The sequence below is a fragment of the Centruroides vittatus genome, unplaced genomic scaffold (assembly GCF_030686945.1).
Source record: "Centruroides vittatus isolate TY-2023 unplaced genomic scaffold, ASM3068694v2 scaffold_2520, whole genome shotgun sequence".
NCBI classification, from domain to species: Eukaryota; Metazoa; Arthropoda; class Arachnida; order Scorpiones; family Buthidae; genus Centruroides; species Centruroides vittatus.
In genome coordinates this window covers 88,664-109,111 of record NW_027122689.1, presented here as the reverse complement: position 1 = coordinate 109,111, position 20,448 = coordinate 88,664, and the positions used below count along the sequence as shown (strand labels likewise).

The 20,448-nt window shown below is 28.3% G+C and overlaps 1 long non-coding RNA gene across 1 annotated transcript; it reads left to right on the top strand.

The window, feature by feature from the left end:
- The first annotated feature begins 2,237 nt into the window (after positions 1-2,237).
- LOC136987598 (uncharacterized) lies at positions 2,238-5,662 on the top strand. Its single transcript, XR_010882628.1, has 3 exons — positions 2,238-2,389; positions 3,076-3,114; positions 5,192-5,662. It is a non-coding gene; the product is annotated as an uncharacterized lncRNA (long non-coding RNA).
- The last annotated feature ends 14,786 nt before the right edge of the window (positions 5,663-20,448 follow it).

Here is a 20,448-nt window from a genome sequence, read left to right as displayed (position 1 = left end):
ACTCTTTTAAGCTCACGGGGGCGTGGTTTCAAGTAGTTTATTTGTGACCATTTAATGTTAAGGTCATCAAGGTCAATGTACTAGTACTAGTATTATTTTAAAAATTCATATAAAATCAAATTATTATAATAGAAGTATGAAAAAAATATTTCTAATATGCAAGTATTCGTAGTTTTGTTCGGTATATTTTTCATTTGCTTGTATCTTGTACTTATTTTTAAAAAAAATTCGTTTTTTTTTGCTTACATTAAAGACTTGTAAATTTACTGAAATTTGATCTAACATAATTATCTGTAAAACTCATAATTTCTGTTTAGCTGTATGCTATTTTGATGGAGAATTTTGTTTTATACATTTTCATGTATATTATGTGAGTATAGTTATATATTTTTGCGAAACATGACACTTTATATAAAACAATACCCTACTAAAAGCTGATTACATTAATTTTCGATCATACTTTTGATGACGTGAAATTTGTCGAATAATAAATTTTTATACTAGAAATATTACTATTAGTTTTTCTAAGTATTATATTATTCAATATTATTAACTTTTAGAATGTCAGAAGTGATATATTTAATTTGTTTTTTTTGTATGAGAAAGTTGATATTTTGGCTATTTATAACGGTGTTTTTAATGTAATTAATTCAATTTTAAATTTAATTAATGTACTATCTGATAGTATACTATTTATTTACTTATATATTTAAGTATTAGAATATTACATTTATCGTTAATTATTTTTATTTGAATTTTAATCTCATGTTTTTAAAGGTTTTTTTGTTCTTCAAACTTTCGATAGTGCTGCCACTTTTCGTACATTTTTACATTCGCGTAAGTTCTTTTCATACACATTTGACTCATTATAATATATAATTAGTTTATTTAATTAATTCGTAGGTATTAATAACATATAAAATGCAAATTTTTAGCAATATTATAATTATTTTTTAAATTTTAGATGTATAATATTCATTTATATATTTTATTTAATATGTTTACAGTTTAGAGTATTATTAAACTGAAATTTATATTTTATTATAGAAAGTTTTAAAATATAACAGTTAGGGAAATTTTTCTTTGTCTTTTTAAACACAAAGGGATTTAAACGGTTACTCGTCAGACTAGTTTGACGTAGCGGAAATAGAGTATTCACGTGGTGTTGGGTGGTGACGTATTTCGTGTTTCGTCATTATAAACAATAATTTCACTTAATTTTATATTTTTTCATAATTGTTTCAAATGATTTTTTTTCAATAGATAGATTAAAATATTTTTTATATAAAAAACTGAATTTATAATTTATGTAATTTATTACTGTGTTGATATTTTCGTAATAATAAAACATTCAAGTTATTTAAACATTAAATTAGCTATATAATTCAGATAATTATGTTTTATTGTTATTTTTCAAGTATGTAAGCACATTTCTTATTAAAAATATATTTTATTTGCCGGTTTTTCGTAATACGTTTAAATAATTCAAAGTATTTGCGATAGATGGCGTCTTATTATTATTATACAAAAATTCTTATACGAAATATAATGACTATTTCAAACGAAAGATGGCGACGCGTATTTTCCGAACTTAAAAACATAATTACAGTTTATCAAATTATTATTTTCGTGGAACCCACAGTTTTATGTGAAATATTTATTGTTTTATTAATTAAAATACTTCGACAAGAGTATGTAAGGTTATTAAAAATATATTTTATTTGCCGCTTTTTCGTAATACGTTTAAATAATTCAAAGTATTTGCGATAGATGGCGTCTCATTATTATTATACAAAAATTTGTATACGGAATATAATCACTATTTCAAACGAAAGATGGCGTTGCGTATTTTTCGAACTTAAAAACATAATTACAGTTCATCAAATTATTATTTTCGTGGAACGGAGTATAAAAATTAATAATAAGAACAGAATTGGTTACAGTTTTAGTTTCAGTATACTTTCACTATTTTTTGAATGATCTTATGAAAAAAAACAGTTTAAATAATTTTATTATTAGTACAATTACATCCCATTATTTCTATATATTTTCAGGAAAAAACTTTTTCATCAAACCAAAAATCACATATAAATATGTAAGTACTATGCAATAAATTTTTTATTAATTTTGATTTAATTGCATACAGTATTTTATTAAATATCAGAAAACTTTTGTATATAGAGCCATAATTTATTTTAAAAGTGTAACATTTCTCTTCTTTCTAATTATAGAAAAATGACACTCAAATGTAAATTTTCCAGTTGTATATATTGTTGTATACTTTTCTAGTTAGGCACAATGAGCAAAGAACAGGTGATCAAGTTTTCTGTATATACACATCAATCTTTAGAAGAAGAAATTCATAGACTATTGAAGCCTTTAAATTCAGGTAAAATTAAAAAAAAAAAAAAAAACACTTCTATTGACGTTCTGGAATGTCCACGAATTACACACAAATATATCACAGAATTAGCAAATTTACATCAATTTTGTAAAATTGATGTAAATTTGCTATATCCACCTGTTCCCCATTTTTTTCATTGATGAGCTTAGCCAATAATTTTCATTCTGCAGCTGGATATGCTTGATGAGTCGCTTCATCCTCTGACTAAAAGTGAGAACCATTTTGCAGTTTTTGTAGTAAATAAAAATATGCTTTTTAATAACCCCAAACAAATTAAGAATAAACCAAATGACACATTTGGAATCTGTTAATATACTTTTATCAAAAATTGTAAATTGAATGGTATATGCTCAACCTGAAGACATTTTGAAATATGAAATTGTAATTTTGCAAGTAAACAACTTTAACATTGAAATACAGTTTGGTTTATTCTTAATCTAAGTTCAGCATTGTTAAAATGTATATTTTAGTTAGTTCAAATGATAAGCAAATAGAAAGTATGTAAGTAAAAAAATTGTAGTAATTGATAGAGAGGTTTCCAATGTAGAGATCATATTCATTAAATATCAGAAAACAGTTTTATTATTTGTAGCTTAATAAAAAAAACTAAAATTTATTTGATTAATGTAATGTTATATACAGATTGTCTACTTAATTTTTTATCTATTTAGATCTCATCCTGTTATATCTGTACAACGAGGGAAGAACAGGTGATCATGTTCCCTTTATATACACATTGATTTATTTCTTGTTTGTATTACATAATTGAATAAAAAATATTTAAATAAGTAATTCTGTATTTTTGCAGAAAAAAAACATTTAACATTTATTTCTGTACAATAATATATTACTGATTAATTTAAATTAGTTATTTGTTTGATCTAACTTTATTTTTATCTGTATACAAGATATTTTTATATTAGTCTTATATACATAACTTATTTTGAGAATTTTTGGCAGATGTGGTAGGTTTCCATTTATAATTAATTAGTTTTGTAACAAACTTCAGGTCTTTCTTTGACTATTTTTTTACTTACTTTGATAAATATTTTCCTTTTAGCTCCAAAGTAGTTGTATTGATTTACATTTATGCTATCTGAACAAATTTGTTTTATCAGTTTTAAGGTAATTTTTGAATTTCCTAAACCTGATTTATAGAAATGTTTATTTCATTTTATTTTGAGCATAACCTGTATATCAGTGTATTTTGTGTTTGAATACCCAGCTTATTTTCAGCATATTTTGTTTTAATCTCTTCCTTGATAGATGAAAGGTAATTAGGCTTAGCAGAATATAGTATGCCAATTGGTACATCATATTGTGTAAAATATAATAATGCATTTATAGGGAAAGTGAGATGGATATACAAATATTGTTCACAACAACGTAAAGCAATTTTTTGTGCTAAATTCTTGAATATCATCACAACTGTATAGCTTTTCTCCAGTATGGATTCATTCATGAGTTTGCAAATATTGTTTAGTTGCTAAATTCTTCTTACAGTGTTTACAAGAAAATTTTACATTGACCAATAATTCTTTTTTGTTGTGACCAGATTTAGCACAGTTATTAATTTCAACTACTACTTCAGACAAGCCTGAAACTGACTTGGTTTCTTGGCTTTGGGAATCAGTAGACGAACTAATTTTATGCACTTCAAGTTCATGTGCACACAAGTTTGATTCTTCGATGAATATTAAATTTTGTTTTTCAAGCATTTTTTTCATGTAATAGGGTCTACAGCAAAAACATCCTATTTGATTATAATCATTAGACGTTTCGCAAGAAGAACTGTAACAATGAGAATTCTTGTATAAACAGGTGGATTTTCTGACTGTAGAAATGTCTGATTTACTATTCTGAACTTTTGTTTCCAAGGAAGTGTCCAAAAGTGTTTTTGTAAACTGTCAAATATGAAGTACACTATGTTGTTTAAATATGCTGGGATCTGAAAACTGAATGTTACAAATACTATACATAGAAAATTTTCTAAAGGCTTTTCTTCTATGTACAGTGATAAAATGTATTTGAAAAGATTCTAATGTATCCAAAACTCCACAAATACAACTCCAGATTCTTACTCCTGATGTATTGTATGTCTAATATATTGTATGTCCTGATGTATGTCTAATATATAAAAGAAAGGTATTTATCTGTTTTTACAATTACTTTATTTGTACAGTACATCCTTATACCTTCTAAAGGTTGGCTGTTATAAAAATTTTCACAACACATCAAATCTTCAAACAATACATGTGCTTGCAATATACACACACTGTTATACACGCAATGTTAATTTTTAGTTGAAATTGAATTCAAAATTTTATTATGAAGTATATGTACTGAACAGAATATTATACAAAATATTGCATCATGTAATATAATTAGTTTAAGTATAAGGAAAATTTGATATCAAATTAACTGTAATTATATTTTAAGCAATTAAATTATTTTTATCTAAAAACTTGATGAAAAGGTTTTATTTTTTTACACAAGAGAAAACTTGTTTAAGTAGAATGAATTTAATTAATTATTAATTACAGTTTGAGTTATTTTTTAGTCAGTTCAGCATTTTAAATTTTAAATAAACTCTATATATTTTTAAATAATGCAATTAGCATATAAACAAATCTTTAAATAATATAACTGTTTGTTATGTTCTGCTATATAATATTTGTCTTTCATTTTGAAGTTTATAAGTTTAAAAATAAAGGTAACAATAATAGTATATTTAAGTAAATTTTATTAAACTATTTGCATTTACTAAAAAACAAATAAAATTTTCAGGCTATTGAAGTAATCGACGGAATTCCTGGAAATGATTCTGAAACTGTTTCTGTTGAATTAGTAACAATAACTATTAAAGAAGTCAATGATGAAGCTCCTACTTTCAATAGAATAAGTTATACAGTAAAACTAAAATAAATTTTATCAAACGACGAGATCGGCCGATTAATTGTACGGCGTACGTTATTTTATACCCCTAAGGAAAATACTGCGGATCTACGGTAAATTAAATTTCGTTTTCGGAGGCCGAGGTGGAAGTTCTCGAAACGGAGCGTACCCGACAACAGAATGGTTTTGACTGTGGTTCACACGTTACCCGTAATACCGAAGCTCTCTGTCGAAACAGTTTGCAAATAATCCCAACCACGTATTTGATATTGCTTCTCCAGAATCTGTTAGAAGAGCTAGGTGTGACTTAAGAAATATTATATATTCATTTTAAAAGAAATAATTTGTTATTGTGCTAATGTACTTTTTCTTGTCTTACTAATATTTCAAATTTAATATATTTAAACTTTTCTTATTAAAAATTTTTGATATAAATTTAATGATTTCAAATAATTAATAATAATATCTTAACATTTATAAATTTTAATGCCTAAGAAAGTTTCTGTTAAACAATCAAAGTATAATGCTCAATTTTTAAATTTATTTATAAATGTAAAATTCAAATTGCCAGTACTGATAAATCTTGAATATTTTGTTTAATATTTTATTAAACTTTGTAAAAGCACAAAGGAACTACTGTCAAACTTCTTAACTTTTTCCATTCTGAATTATATTTCATATTAAAAAAATAACAGGAATAAAACAAAATGCTTTAAAATTTCTTCCAATTTTAGCTCAAATTGAATTAATATCTTTAAAATATTGAAATATGTTTCAACATTAAAGTAAGAAAAGAAAAATAAACTTCAAATCTAGAAATTTAAAAAAATTGTGATGCTATTGTTTATCATACATTTGATTTATAATTCGGAATAGAAGTCTTATTTAGTCTCATAGAAATAACTTCATGAACAAACTACTCTATTAGATCCATATTATAACAGAAACTGATATTTATAATATCTAAAATAATCTTTTTATTATATGTGGTATTTCTCTTATACAAAATTTAAGTTTCTTTTTTATAAATCTTTAATTTTATTTGACAAGAAGTCATCTAAGACTTGTCAAATGGAATTAATTAATTTTCAGTTTAAGTAGTCTTTGATTTTTGGACAATTCACTTTTCATACATTTATACTCCCTAAATACACTTTTCACATGCCAAATTTAGAGTTTCATACATTTTCAGCTGAAAAACAAACAAAAATTTCAAGTTATTGTGCAGTATTACTCTCTACCAGTTTGATTTTGGTAACAGCCAAAACTATTTGTGAAAATTAATTTTTATTGAGTGTTTAAGCAATGATTTAAGTGTTCAAGCATTATACCATATTTACTTTAAAAAGTAAAACTTTTTGTATTTTTTTTTGTTTTTAGATTTTTGGAAATGAAATACCCTTCATAACATGCACCTTTATTGTTTGACTTTCAGACATTCCATTTTCATATACATTTTTAGGAACACTGTCCAAAAGTTGGGAGTTGCTTGCAGTATTTCATAATTTTCCTAGTATAGCTGATTTATAACTCTTGTACAAGTAAATTGTTCCTATGTAGAGAATTATTTAGCAACTGATCATACTTGATGACTAGAAGTACTTTATCTGTAAAATATGTCCAAAGTTTCATTCTTGGTCCATTTCTTAACATTTAAGAATTATATGAAAGATCCATTCTAAACTTAAAAATTTTATGCTAAAAAATTTACCTTATTATTGCTGTTATAATCTGATAACTATATAAAAACCTATTTGCTGTTTTAAACTTGGTGATACTTGATTGATTGTAATATTTGCTTTTAATAAAATTAACCAAATTTAAAACCTTTCAGAAGTTAGTTCTTTCAGTTTCAACATTTGTTTATTCAATTAAAAAAGGAATCCAGCTTAGTTAGCACTTTGTCCATTTGTCTCTTCGTATGTATTTAACCAGCTTTTCAAATCTCGATTACTTTTGAGATTTGTGTGATATAATTCTATATGTGAGTCCAAAGTTGAATTCAGTTAGCTCAGAGGAAATTGAGGTTTATACAAACACTAAATAAAAAGTCAAATAAATTATTAAGAGAGAATTAAAAATACAATATCACTTATTTTATTTGTACTCAAATTCTTTATGGCTTTTCTTCTGATATTGATAGACAAGACAGTTAAGTTGTCAGCCTGCCATTCTGGAGTCCAGGATTAAATCCAGGTGACAACTCCCCAGGAATAACAATTACATCTTAGGAAAAAAATGGTAAAACAACTGTACAATGAGTATACAAATAAAGTTATAGTCGAATGCCGTTAGCTGGATATTAGTTAATGTCGTCACTATTAAACATATCAGTAATCCGAGTAAAGAAGTTACTTAGTTTGTACATATTAGTTTTTGATAAATCTGTAATTCTTGAGGTGTATTTTGAATTGTAGTTCTACCAAGAATTTCTATTATTTGATATTTTTAGTGATATTTTTTTACAGCTGTGCAGTCGTTCAATAGATGAAATACAGAAAAGTTATTTGATTTACACCAATAACAAATTTGATTGGTAAAATCTATGTAAGTGTTATTAATGAATAAAGAACACTTATTAAGAAGTAGTTGTAAGAATAATCGTTTGATGTTCATATTTATATTGGTTATAATAAAACAGGAATTGGAAGGTATTTTTAAAATCTTGGGGACCACGGATGATAAGTCTATTTCAATATTGAGTTTTGATCTTGAATTATTGATTGTGATTGTTATCAAATCAATACCAGGGGCTGATTTTCATTTCATTTTTCGAATGGAATCCTCAAATTTATCGTAGGTAAACGGCAAATCGAGCAAACTATTATTCAAAGTGGAAGTTTTTAGATTTGATGGATTGTCAATATTTGAAAATCTATTAAAATATTGATTCCAAGCTGATATTTCTATTTGATGGTCTAATTTTTTCTTTCTTAGTTTCTGTATTGTTGTCCAGAAGTCTGTATTTTTTGTAGAAACGAGTTGGTGTTGCAAATTTTTAAAGTGATTAAGTTTTTTTGATTTTAATAAATTAAAATATATTGTTTTTAATTTTTTTGTAGTGTTTATAATTGTTACCGTCAAAATCAAAAAAATTGTGTAATGATGTAATTATTTTACTTATGATAAAACTTTGTATAAATAATTTAATTAATATATAAAATAACCTTATAAAACCTTTACTAAGTAATAAATTAAAAATTAATAAAAAAAAATGTATTTATACTTTCGTTACAGACTGTATGTTATGTTAGACTGCATCTTATGTTAGAAACTTGTCGTTTAAAAAACGTTAAATATTAATTTAAATGTAATCAATCTAAATTGTCTCTACTGTATTTGCATTATAGATGTATGCACAGCAATTAGTTACATTTCTATATATATATATATAACACACGTACAGTACATAGATTTATGCATGGTCTTAGGAACTGCATTTTTACCATTTTTTGTTTGACAAATGTTATTCTTGGAACATAGTTTTTTGTTTCTAAGGATTTTATAAATACAAATTTATACATCATATTTTCAAAAAACTATAGAAAATGACAGTCATTTTGTTTAAATTTTAGAATAGTTTAAACAAGTTTAGTGTTTATTATATTGATCATTTGCTTACATGTATATTTACCTCTAAAAATGACTGTCTTCTATCACTTTATCCAAAATAATTACATCTTGTCTCATATCTGTTTACCAAAATTGAATTTGAAATAAATTAATCCATTTTCCAATTGTTTACATGCTTTTTTTCCAAAGAATTCCAAGTAAATTATTGATGGGTAATGTTAAATGAATTTCTTCTTATCAAGAAAAATGGGAACAAAACTAAATGGGGCCAATTTAGCCTACTAGATTGATTACAAGATCTGTATATCTCCAGGATTTTGTTATGCTAATTTTAGGTTTTTTTAAACCGCAATAGCTCGCTTAAAAATCCTGCAGCATTTGATTTGTTTTCTACCACAAATTGTTTAATTTACAAATCTTTAAAGTATGATCAAGGTTTAAAAAATTTATTAAATGTTACTATTATTTTTGGTCTAAAATATATTATAAAACATCTAATTAATTTGCTATATATATATATATATATATATTACTTAGATATATGTATGTATTTTGTTTCCTTTAAAAAAACTTTTGTTTGTTTCAACTTAAAAGAGATTTGTTAATATTATTATTTTCTTTCCTATTTTGTAGATAAATCAACAAAATTGAATAAAACTTTGTAACATTACAGACAGCGATGAATAGCAAATAATTTGTACAAAAACAAATAAAATAAAAAAAAATTACTTTTTATTAACAAATAATAATTATTAAAAAATTAAGTTTAATATGAATACTTTTCATATCATTGAATCCTTATGAAAGCAAATGCAAATAATCAATAAAATACAGGAAACATCTTTTGTACAAATATTTCTATTGCTATTACGTTGCTTTGAAGCAATGAAATTCATTTTTACAAATGTTTTATGAATTTCAGGAATATCATACAACTTCTGTTCATAATCTCTCCATGTAACAAGTTTCTTATCTTTTACTAATATGACATCTTTTGTGACAAATTCCAAACTTTATATACATTATTTTACATTAGTTAAATACCTGAACAACCAACGAGTAGAGTAATACTTATAATTTATACATAGTTTAATGTTAACTCATCATACATCACTGATTATACATTACAGCATTCACAACTATTTTTACTGAATGACATCAGTAATGCACATTATACTTCCATTGCTGAATTTAGATGCTGTGACATGAAAGAGATGAATTATGCTATTAGATTTACAACAATTACTTATTTAAATTATTCATAACATCACACAATCTTCATTGTTGGAACAAATACTGAAATTTACACAGGAAGAATAAAATATTGAATTTTAAAAATTCAAATACTGATTGAACTAAAATTAACTAAAACATATTTAGTTTTAATTGAAATTATATAAACAAATAGTTACTAAAATTTTTCTAAATTTGAGGATCTTTGCAAGAAAATTTAATGGCTGACATTAAGGAAATTACAAAATTATAAATGTAAGAAAATATCACAAAACAAAGATTATTCTTAATTACACAAGTAATTTACATATATAGGAAATTTTTGAGATGATGACCAATATTAGAAAAATAATCATATATAATACTTTTGATAAAGACTTAGCAACGTAAATTTTCTTTATAACACTGATAAATTGTTATTTCCATCATATAAAGGAAGGATATATCTTTTGAATATAAGTTTAAATAAATTTATTACATTAAAAAAGATAAGTAGTTACTATCACCAAAATTTTGTAGAACACCATAAATTGCCTGGCAGGTCACAATACTTTCCAAAATTAATTCTGATCATGCGTATCATTCTCTTCAAGTGATTCTACATCTTTTTACATAAATGTAACAGTGAGAAAATAACATTGGAGATTTTTATAGCTTGATCCCATTTTAAATACCATGTAACATAACATATTTAAATGCTGACAATATTCAGGGAAATAACTAGTAAATTCCATAAAAATCTAAGGAAGATACTATATCTTTCATTTGAAATTTTTTCTTCTGTTTCTGTTGTTTTTGATATATCTGAGTGTGATTGAACTTGATTAGATGGGGTTTCTTCTAAAGCTTCTGAAACAAAATTCATCTTGCTTAGCTAAAGGAGCTAAGTAAATTTCTTCTTTATTATAAATTTCCATGACTGGACCAGCACGTAGTTTTCCTTCCTTGAGAAATTGACGTAGATTTGGATACATCATTGCAATTGCTATCATAACAGAGAGAGTTCCTTTGAATGGGAATGTAGTAATCATGAATAACTGATGGAAATGAAGGAGTCAATCCTTCATTTCCATCAACCTTTGGAAGACCACGCCAATAGGATGTTCAGATATTATATTCCTTATCAACAAATATGCGTTTAGAGGACGGAAGCGGAAACCAGGACCAAATCTGTAAAAGAAAATATCATTTTGTACATTTTTCAAGAATCATGCATATAAAACTATAACAGAATTATATCAATTATATTTTACGTACCTTTTGTGCTAGCACTGATGTCTTATGAGGCAATCCGCATGAACGCCTTTTGCACATCGTGTGCATACTCTTGTCGACGTTCTTTTCTTGTCTTTAGTGCTGCACACAACGCAGCGGTATTGAGACCTGCCAGGCAATTTGCGGAGTCCTATTGGTCCTCTGGGGTCTGGGGGATTGGGGCATACAGGCACAATCTCCTTCTCCCTCGATTCTCTCTTCAGACTTGCAATTACCTCTTGAATGAAACGTTGATGTGTCATTCGGCTTCTAGAATTTTCTTTGAAAAGAATGTATGCATTCAACATCATCCTGGCCATGATGTTGAAAGCTACTTTCTTCCAACTTTTCCTGGTCCGCCTTTCATCCAAATACGTATATAGCATCATATCATTCGTATCAACACCCCCCATAAATTTGTTATATGATAAAACTACTTGTGGCTTTACTTTCTCCACCCCGCGGTTCTTAACAATTTGGATGTCGCGTGCCCTTGCGTGGCTGGATAAAAGACGAACAGGTTGAGGGTTTTTTTCGTGCTCCCTGAATGCACATGCCAATATGGGCCCAGATCTGAAATAGGTGATCTGGCCTACAGCAAATTTCTGTTTGAAGCCTGTAGGTAATTGCTTTCTTAATGCACGCACTGTCCCAGTGCAGTAAGTGCCACGGGAATATAGGCCACGAACAAGGGGTGCCGACGTAAAATAGTTGTCGACGAAGACATGATACCCCTTGTTGTTGTAGTTCCCAAGTGTCACTAGCTGTCTGACAACAGTATATCCCAAACCAAACTTCGAGATACTGTGCTTCTCTGCCTGGGACTTGGCCCCTTTGTAAGTGAAGAAGCCCAGGCAATAGTGTGAAACAGAGTCACACAGCATCCAAAGTTTGATTCCCCACTTGTGATGTTTTTTGTTGGGAAGATACTGACTGTTTGGGCTATGGCACTTGGTACCTACTAGTGATTCATCAACGCATATTTCTTGGTGAGGAATATAATGATATCTGAACATCCTATTGGCGTGGTCTTCCAAAGGTTGATACCTTGCAGAGGCATTGTAACCTAATTCCCTTGGGCCAGGCAACTTACTATTATCCACAAGATGAAAGAATCTAAGCAACTGACAATAGCGGTGCCTACTAAAAATTTCCGCATACCATGTAGATATGTACGGAGGAAGAGTGGACCAGTAATCCGATATTTTAGGTCTTTTATCAATTCCCATTGCAAAAATAATAGCCAAAAACCCCTTTATATCTTTAATTGTGACTGGTTTCCACTTCTTCAGATATTTGGGCACATTCACCCCCATGCCATTTATGAGTTGCTTGGCGTACCTATTTGTTTCTGTCACCATAAGAAAAAGTAAAGGTAAAGTGAAAAAAAGGTTAAAATATTCTACAGGATGAGAATCAGAAGGAGGCATATGTTTGGGGCCGGATAGTTCTACGAAAGGGAAAGGAGCGGAAAGAGATTGTTCCGGTGGCAGAACCTCAAGGTACACCTCATCTTCCAACTCGTCATCAGAAAGCTGAAGAGAGGAGGGTCCAGCATATGTCGACGGCCCAGCTATGGGCGACGACGGCCCAGCTATGGGCGACGACGGCCCAGCTATGGGCGACGACGGCCCAGGCAATGGAGCGGCGGACGGCCCAGCTATGGGCGACGACGGCCCAGCTATGGGCGACGACGGCCCAGCTATGGGCGACGACGGCACGGCAATGGACGGCGGCGGCACGGCAATGGACGGCGGCGGCACGGCAATGGATGACGACGGCACGGCAATGGTTGAAGGCTCTTCTTCTTCGTCATATTCTGAATACAGATCGTGATATTCAGGTACCTCAACACTACTTTGAGTGTCGCTGTCAGACTCAATTAACTCTGAGTCTGACAACTCAAAGTAGGCTGACAGATCTGACTCTTTTATTCTCTTCGTCGAAGACATTTTCAAATCTAACTTGAAATAAAAGATACATGTTACAATTAAGAATAAGAGTAAAAAAGGAAAAATTAAGAAAAATAAAATAATAATATTGTACTAATAAAAAAAATAAGACTAGAATATTAAATATAAACAAGTCTATATTATTTCTATAATATTAGAAAATTAACTTGCATATTTTATTAAAACAATTTAACTATTCTCAATGTCAGATGTGGTAGCTGTATATACGTAATGTGAACGTATGTCTCTTTAATCCGAATAAATAAATCCGGTAGACTTTCTCACAGCTATCAGGTTAGGTACTTCTTTATTGAAATTTACAAATGCATTTTGGGCTTATGTAGCGTTTAAGCCCCTCGTCAGTGTAATGCTACAGATATTAAAAATAACAAAAAAACTTACTTAATTTACAAAAAACGCACATGTAGATGATCCTAATTGTCGGGTGACAACAGTTTAAAGTTTACAGGCCAAATTGACATTACAAACCGTAGAGATACACATTTTTTTTTTTAAATTAAAAATAACAGTGTTATATTAACAGTAATATTGCCGTAGGTTATTAGATTACTGTATACATACAGTGAAACCTGTTTTTGTGCACGGTTGTTCTTTTCTTATATTTCCTTGGTGCTCCGCTTACCTGGCTTTGATGGATCTTCCTGTAGCTCCTATATACAAGGGCGTCGCCAGAGGGGGGCAGAGGGGCAGTTGCCCCTCCCTAGACATGCGAGAAAAATTATTTAAATGCTAAGGCATTTATTGCCCGATTTATAATTCCCGCGCGAAAAACTCAAGAAGATTATGTTTTAATTAAAATAATCTTCTTAAGCTTCTTAAAATTTATGAATCGTTTTTATTTTACCTACATACAATTCATATCCTCTATCAATTTATATCATCTTGCCCTCCCCTGGCCCATTGGCTGGCGACGCCCTTGCCTATATACATTAATTTATTAAGTCGTCTAGAGTCCGTAACTGGGATTTTATATACACCTGGGAGCGTGTTTCTGTCTACTTCATCTAAAGATGAGGTAGACAGAAACACGCTTAGTCTTAGATGACAGTCATCTAAGGGGTCTGGCATCATTATACAAAAATACCAGGGCAATTCTTTCAAATTTTGGCAGTCTTTCCAATTCTTTGACATGTAGGTGATAAATGTAACGTCTTAAATTCTGTATTTTCTATTGATGTTTTATATAAAATAGTATACAGTGCACTTTTGCAAAACCTCATCCAACATATGGACTGTTTATTTTGAAAGTGGTATAAGTGTGTTTATTTATTTTTCTTTCAAAATATTTAAAGGTTGCATTTTAGTCTATATTTTTTTAAAAAATACAAATAAAGTCTACTAAATTTGGCAATGTTTCTATGAATTTAGAAATATGTAAGTTGATTACATAAAGACTAACCAAATTTTCTGAGTTACTCAAAACTACTGAGGAAAAGAAAGCAGCAGTGAGCAATTCAGTGATAACAATTTCCAGCAATTTTGAATAAGAATTTTGACAGGGTAGAATTACTGCACCCCATAGGGGTAAAGCAGTAGCCTTCCAGGAGGACTTCAAGGAAAGTAGGCCCTCCTTCGGGGTAAAAAAGGTGGAGGAAACTTGGAAAACTCCACCTGGCCAGCTAGGGAAAAACCAAAAAAAAGTATTTCTTGCAAAATAAGTTAAATAATATATTAAACTCATTTGGAATATCAGACCTTTTGTTTTAAGATAATATCCAAGAGTGGAAATATAGTTATACTTTGAGAAATTGCAGATTCCAGTAACATTCTATAAATATAGGCCAAGCCAGCCTAATTTCTAGTAATTACCATTCCTGGTATCTAAAAAAACTAAAAATCCCATTCTCAACCTTATACAAATAAACCAATAAATTTCAATGTGAAAAGACTAGTAGCACAACTATGACTCTATAAATATTCTCTCTTCATTGGTAACATGTATATTGATCTTTCAGGCAACCAATGCCCATAGTGTAAAACGATGACTTCTTGATTCACTATTTACTACAGAATTGTCAAGGACTTGCAAATATACAAAACTCATTAATATCATGCAATACTCCAATGTAATCAATCTCACAATTTCAGAAATACCCTAAATAACCTCAACAAAAGATCTTTATAATCTATACAATTACTTTACCAGGATTGTAAAAACACTGAAAATCTAAGATAACAAATTTAATGTGTATTAATATTGTAAAATTTGACTCTCTATGTAGCTACTTTTATTAAAACTGTTTTTTTGTTTATGTCAATAATAGGTTGATACAAAAGTTTTTGCATAATAATTGTATAAATTTGCTAACCTGTTAACTGTTCCAATATTTGTAAACTTCTAACTAAATCATGTGCAACCCCCCTGCAACAGGGATAATTTCCTTTTTTGCAAATAAAGATTAATTGATTATATTATATATCCACTAATGAGGCCAGCAAATGGCAAAATGCATTTGTATAAAAAAAATAAAAAGAAATGATTAAGTATCTGTTATTTGGTTTATTTTGCCTTAGAAATCTCTTGAAATTGGATAGAATGAGTTTTATATTACTTGCCTATTTTCTAAAGATATTTTATTTTTAGATTTAGATTTTTTAAGGAAGTGTAATTATTTAATTTAAAGTTTATTTAAAGTTTATAATTTAATGACTATAATTTTTACAATATTATTTAATATAGTATTGAAAATGAATAAAAAGTACTTTTTATATAAGTTTTAATTTGAATAATTTATAATTACTATTAGAATTTCATTCAAAACTTTTATTTTAAAAATAATTTTAAACAAATATATATTATAAAAGATTAAAGATAAGAATTAAATAATATATTAATATTACTGACTAAATTGCTTTACGATTTAATGCAAATCATTCAATTAATAAAAGTTACAAGAAAAAATCACAGCAGATAAGTTTTAATCATATTCATTATATTTCTTCTTAAAAAACAAATATTAAAATTTTTAACTTATTAAATAAACTCTTATTATTTGAATTTTAGTAATAGTTAAAATTTAAAATTTATGATTTTTATTTATTTATAATTTTCAGTTCTTACTGTGAAATTAATTTATAAACGAGATTTGAAGATGACTATGAAAAGTTTTCAGATGCAATTTGACATAGCCTGGAATTCAAAAAATTCATTCCATTTATAACGTTCAAACTTTCCTTTAACAATAGAGTCGTGCCGGTCAATTAACTGCTTTCGGAGGGATGTTTTGAATTTAAAAAAAACGTGACTTCCGGTTTTCATCGGAAGTTATTTAGTTAATTGGTGCCGGGGCTTGTTGTCCCCTACGGTTTCCATATCTGGTTTCGTTTTTCATCTAATTCCGTTCTCGAGATTAGGAAAGACACGTGGACGGACAAACGACAGTGGGAATTTTTGTCTACTACAAATTTTTTCAAATTGCAGCCCAATAATGCTTAATAAATACAATGAAAATAATAAAAATATGTACTTTTTGAGTTAGTTTTTAAAATATCAAATAATATTTAAAAAGAATTTTTTGTAGCTTCTATACTATATTGTATTTGTATGCAAATTTAGGTTGAATTGTGCATATTAAGGGAATATGAATTTTTTTAATTATGTTATATTAAAAAGAATGTATATTTAATAGCCGTTCGGAAAACGCATAACGTTTTTCCGTCCGACCCGTATATAAAGAGCTATAAACAAAAAATCATAGGACTACTTACCGATTGTGCTCCGTTCGAGACGCCATTACTTAAGCTTGCCGTCGTCGTGGAGGTGCACACTGGACGGCGGATGCACGCGAAGCGTATCACGTGACCCAGTTTCAACGTCACTCAGTCACGTGACTAGGTCTCTGACGCGTTTCCGGCAGCTTTTCTTCTCGCGGAATAATCCGTTCTCTTTGCACTGACACGTCATATTATTAACACGTGATTAACTCTTGTCACTTAGAACAGCTCGCGGACTACAGTTTGACAACTTTGCCTAGTTACGCTTTTCTAACATCGTAACGTTCTATATCCAAATCCCAGTTAATATTTGACATCGACGATTTATTTTTCGATGTTAACTCCGTAAAAACAGAACAAATGAAATAATAAATAATCGAATTACTTTAAAATTCAGATTAAATGCTATAAAACTATAAATTTAATATCTAAATTTACAAACATATATGTCTTATATAACTAATCTCTCTAATTTTAAAATCTAAAGTTATATGACAGTAATATATAAATTAATGTATGTAAGATGTGTGACAACACTACATAGAGACTTAAAATATTTTATTTTATTTCCAAACAATGTCTAGTCGTGTATTATTTAATAATGGACTTGGTTGAGAAAAACTATTTTTAGATTAACTTAAATAAAGCAGATATATTTTATTGTGTTGACATTAGTTATAATCGACATTCTTGAATTAATACGAAGATTTAAATTTTTTCAAATCTGAACTGATGAAAAGGTTATCCACAAAAATTATCAAAAAGAAGTAATATGTTATTTATAAATTAACTTCATTTTTTTCGATTTAGAATTATCAAGGTTCAATCATTAAACTGTTTCAAAATAATTGCAGACGTTTCCTCTTGATAGGGGCCTTTTTATGCTCTTTATTGAGTGGTAAAGGGCCTTAAAGCACAAATAAAAAAAATAAAAAAAAGATGCAAAGGAGAAAAATCAGAAGGCGGAAAGGAGTAATAGTTATAATAGTAGTCTACTCTATATGGCTAAGGAAAGTTGCTTAACGTAACCCGATCTGTCGATATCCTTGTAGATAATAGGCAGACACAGAATCAAATGGCCAAATTATTCAATAATATTTATACTGTTTGTTTCTTGTAATTAGGAGCGCATTCCCAAATAACTATTCCGAATGTAATCTTCGGGTCTATACAGACCTTATGATTTATTGTTTTGCTATATTTTTAAGATAATTACACAATTTCTTAGATGCACCAATAAATCTGGTCATATCGGAAGTGTTTGTGAACATTCTAGTTTAAATTTATCATCCAGCGTCATTATTTATTGTCAGTTACTTCTTTGATATTATTATTGATTCTAAATTCTCCGTTACAGCTATGTGCTGTATTATCTCTATTCTTAAACAGTACATACCACATATTTCATTTTATCTTCATTATTAATTTATTGTTTATGATGCTTAATATGACGTTAATGATATATATATATATATGATATATGTATGAAAATGGCAATAAAAGTTTTTAGATTTAAGGATGACAAATAACCAGCCAAAAGCAATATGATGGTTTTTCAGCTGTTTATTTATTTATTGACTCGCTGTTGTATTAATTTACTGTATTTACTAAATAAATTTTATTAAAACAATTTTTATAAATCTTCGAATAACTTTTATTAGTTATTTAAGGAACTTAAGAGATTCAAACTTAATACTATTCCGGTAAAAAGATATATTAATTGGCTTCAAAAAATAATTAATGCAGAAGATTTGTCATCTAAACTAATGTACTTATTATACAATAGATCTAGAAATATAAACATTCAACGGAATTGGATAACTCAATTATCGAAGATTTTTAATGCTTACGGATTTTCGATAGAACTAGTATTTGAGTATCTCAAAAATAATGACCAACGAACCAGTCAATTACTATATAAAGCCATGGAATATTCAATAAGCCAGGATAATGAAGATATAAGAAAAAGAAGAAATAACTCACACTATAATATAATCCTTAACTACCCTTATATCAACAACTATATGCTTTCAAATCTCCCATTTAATGTTAAAAAGTTTTTCATTCAGTTAAGACTTAATCAAAAAGGTCTAGTTACTATAAATAAATACATAGAATATAATCAATGTACCTGCTCCAAGTGTGGAAAAAAATTATCAAAACCACACTTAATCTACGGATGTAACGAGAAGGAAGAACAAGATTTAAATATTATCAAGGATCAAAGTCATAACCAAAAGACGGAAATTGATATGTATAGAAAACTAGATAAAGTCAATAGTAATGACATTTATGGGCTGTATAATATTGTCAATAGGTTATTAAGGCAATGTGTTAATAGTTAATTAAGCCTTATGGCTAATTAATAAATTGAAAAGGTATACAATGTTAAAGGATACCTAAAATTGTAGATTATGTTATCCTAAAAAATGTATTTTTAACCCCCCTTGTAACAGGCTAATGCCTACTACGCTAATAAACTTGATTGATTGATTGATATTAGTTATTTAATTAATAAGACTATACATTCGATTTATTATAAAAATCGAATGAATCGTTTTATTAAATAATTAATGTATATGTTGTTTTTATGTATAAGCTTTTAATTTAAAACTGATCGTTTACATTTCTTCATAACCACAATTGGATAAATATTTCTTCATTAAAAATATGGAGTTTTATTCAGCAAAAGATAAAAGAATTCTCAGTGGATAATACGACTACTTTCGAATAGCGACTGTAATTAGATAATTAGACTTGTAAAATCATTAGTTTATATATTAGCAATTATTCTGAATTATGCCACTACAATGAGCAAACAATGAGCTCGAATTCAGGTCATCCTCAGACGGGGTACGTCCCGCTACGCTAACCCCCTCCGGAAAAATTGAACAGTTCAAGCGAAAGACAAAATTGCTTTGTCTCCGCCAACTGTTAGGCCTACACATTAGCGATCGTAGTGTAGCATTATTTTCGGAAGTTCCCTAAAATATATCAAAAATTGCTAAATTCCTTTCCTGCTACTGTCTCAATTAAGCATTTAAATTATTTATCAGTTTGGTTTCCGTTCTTTTAGATTTAGATTTAGAAGCTATTTCTTTCATGACTGAGTGTTTTTTACGAATGTATGAATTCGCTTTGTGTTGAAAAACTGCACTCAACAGACGCACTCGTAGATGGTACCGTAAAAATTAATGATATTAAATCACATAATTCTTTTAGTACATCTGAGCAGCTCAGTCTTATTATTAACACATAATAACTTCATTGTAATTACTTATTCTCTACTTGTCAATATGTATCCATATTATTTGCTGCTACCTCATCGGTAGTTAGTTATGCCATTCTGGCCAGACGAATGAATACAATTTCTTCTTGTATATAATATTATATTGTCTTATT